Here is a 3,590-nt window from a genome sequence, read left to right as displayed (position 1 = left end):
CATTTAAAGAACAATTAACTGCAATACTATATAGACTATTTGGGAAAATAGGTGAAGAAGGAGTCTTACCAAATTCTTTTTATAATACAAATATGGTGCTGATACCTAGACCAGGAAGCGTCAAAACAGAGAAAGAAAATTATAAACTAATTTCTCTAATGAATATAGATGCAAAAATTTTAAACAAAATATTAGCAAGTAGATTACAGCAACTTATCACAGGAATAATATACTATGACCAGGTAGGATTTATACCAGGAATGCAGGGCTGGTTCAATAATAGGAAAACTATCAGCATAATTCATCATATCAACACCAAAACTAACAGAAACCACATGATCATCTCAATAGATGCAGAAAAAGCTTTTGACAAAATACAACACCCATTCCTATTAAAAAACACTAGAGAGCATAGGTATAAGTGGAGTTTTCCTTACAATAATAAATAGCATCCATCTAAAACCTTCAGCAAGCATTATATGTATTGGGGACAAACTATAAGCATTTCCAATAAGATCAGAGGTGAAACAATGATGTCCATTATCACCACTGTTATTCAACATTGTACTGGAAATGCTACCTTTAACAATAAGAGAAGGAAAAGACATTGAAGGTATTAGAATACGTAAAGAAGAAACAAAGCTATCAATCTTTGCAGATGACATGATGTTATACTTAGAGAATCCTAGAGAACCAAGTAAAAATCTACTTCAAATAATAAACAACTTTAGCAAAGTTGCAGGCTATAAAATAAACCCACATAAATCATTGGCACTTCTATATATTACCAACGAAGCCCAACAGCAAGAGATAGAAAGAGAAATTCCATTTAAACTTACTGTAGACATTATAAAATATTTAGGAGTCTACCTTCTGAAACAAACCCAGGAACTCTATGAACACAATTACAAAACACTTTTCACACAAATAAAATCAGATCTAAATAATTGGAAAAACATCAGTTGCTCATGGGTAGGCTGAACCAATATAATAAAATGACAATTCTACCTAAGCTGATTTGCTTACTCAGTAACATACCAAACTACCAAAAAATTATTTTATGGAGTTAGAAAAAATAATAACGAGATTCAGTTGGAAGAACAAAAGGTTCAGAATATCAAGAGAACTAATGAAAAGAAATACAGGGGAAGGTGGTCTAGCCATTCCAGATCTTAAATTGTATTATAAACCAGCAATCATCAAAACTGCTTGGTACTGGCTAAGAAATAGAGCAGTGGATCAGTGGAATAGGTTAAATATGCAAGACACAGTAGTCAATGACTATAGTAATCTATTATTTGATAAACCCAAAGACCCCAGCTTCTGGGCTAAGGATCCACTCTTTGAAAAAAACTGCTGGGAAAACTGGAAAAGAGTATGGCAGGAACTAGGCATAAACCAAAATCTCATGCCATATACTAAAATAAAGTCAAAATGGGCTCATGATTTAACTATAAAGGCTGATACTACAAGCAAACTGGGAGAGCAAGGAATAGTTTACCTGTCACATCTATGGAGAACAGAAGAATTCATGACCAAATTGGAGATAGATAACATTATGAAAGCAAAATGGATAATTTTGATTACATTAAATTGAAAAGTTCTTGCACAAACAAAACCAATGCAACTAAGATTAGAAGGAAGGTAGAAAATTGGGAAATAATTTTTACAACCAGTCTCTCTGATAAGGGCCTCATTTCTAAAATATAGAGGGAGAATTAAGTCAAATTTATAAGAATATAGGCCATTCTCCAGTTGATAAATGGTCAGAGGATATAAACAAACAGTTCTCAGATAAAGAAATTAAAGCCATCTATAGTCATATGAAAAAATGTTCTAAATCACTATTGATTAGAGAAATGCAAATCAAAACAACTCTGAGGTACCACATCACACCTATCAGATTGGCCAACATGATAAAACAGGAAAATGATAAATGTTGGAGAGGACGTGGGAAAATTGGAACACTAATGCACTGTTGGTGGAGTTGTGAAATGATCCAACCATTTTGGAGAGCAATTTGGAACTATGCCCAAAGGGCTATAAAAATGTGCATACCCTTTGACCCAGCAATAGCACTTTTAGGGCTATATCCCAAAGAGATCATACAAATGGGAAAAGGACCCACATGTACAAAAGTATTTATATTCATTGTGGTGCCAAAGAATTGGAAATTGAGAGGATACCCATCAATTGGGGAATAGCTGAACAAGTTGTGGTATATGAATGTAATGGAATACTATTGTGCTATAAGAAATGATGAACAGGCCAACTTCAGAAAAACCTGGAAAGACTTGTATGGTCTGATGCTGAGTGAAGTGAGCAGCACCAAGAGAATGTTGTACAGAATAAACAGCCATGTTGTGTGATGAGTAATATTGATAAACTTAACCCTTCCTGGCAATACAAGGATTTAAGATATCTCCAGAGGCTTTGTGATGGAAAATGCTATCCACATCCAAAGAAAGAACTATGGAAGTTGAATTGCTATTTTTTTCTCTTCTGTTGTGTTTTTCCTCTTTCTGATGGTTATCCTATTGGTTTTGATTTTTTACTTACATCACTAATGTGAAAACATGTTTAATAAGAACATAAATGTACAGCCTATGTAAATGTATAGGCCTATAGCCCTGGGCCGTCTTGTGGAGGGTTGTGGGGAGGAAGAGGGAGAAAAATTTTAAACTCAAAAGCATATGGAAGTGATTATTGATAAATCCAAATAAATTAATAAAAAAATTTTTAAAAATCTGATTGTTTAACATTCACTTTCAGCATTTATACCTCAGAAATTGGAAAATGTTAAAAATCAGGGCTAATTCACTGTTTCATTGATTGTGTAGACTCAGAGTAACATAAAAATGTTATTAATGTAGATTAAACTTAAAAGTGTTTCATGTGCAGATTCCCCCCACACCCATCCCAAAAAACCAGTGATTAAAAATTTACCAGCATACTTTGAAATGTAATAGAATATATTGGAAACGCATTAAGACAATAAACTGCATTTCTCCCCTATCTAAATGTCTTGAGAAAACTTATGATTGATCTCATCAGCATCGTTTTTACCCAATATAAAACCCAGATGACCAACTAATTAAAACTATTGATACAAAATGTTACACAAATAATTTGCTTATGAGTTTCTATAGGAATATGAACTATCTATTAATTCCAATTTTCCCTCTATCTATATTCTATCTAATACAGTGATAAAAAAAGGTGGATACTCAATGTACTCTCTATCAAGGTCTAGAAAAATGTAGGCATATGTAAAATAGTAGTGGATATGATATGAAGTGACAAAAGTTTGAGTCTTGACTTCAAGATGGCATAAATGTGTGAACCTGGACATGTCTTTTGACTTCTCTGACAGTATAAATAGGGATAATGATCTCTAAACCACCTACCTCATAGGTTGGGGTGTTTAGGGAGAACAAATATCTCCTGTTTGATAGCTGCCAAGCCTTTTTGAGAGCTGCTCATCATCTTTGGTGTCCACCTGCTGCCAACTCCCACTTCTGTTTCCAAGAAGCTGCAGCATGGTCAGTCGTCAAATCCTAGTGAAATCATCTTAACATATAGGCTAAATC

Source organism: Vombatus ursinus, unplaced genomic scaffold (genome assembly GCF_900497805.2).
Source record: "Vombatus ursinus unplaced genomic scaffold, bare-nosed wombat genome assembly UNPS02014864.1, whole genome shotgun sequence".
Classification (NCBI taxonomy): Eukaryota; Metazoa; Chordata; class Mammalia; order Diprotodontia; family Vombatidae; genus Vombatus; species Vombatus ursinus.
This window is presented reverse-complemented; position numbering follows the sequence as displayed.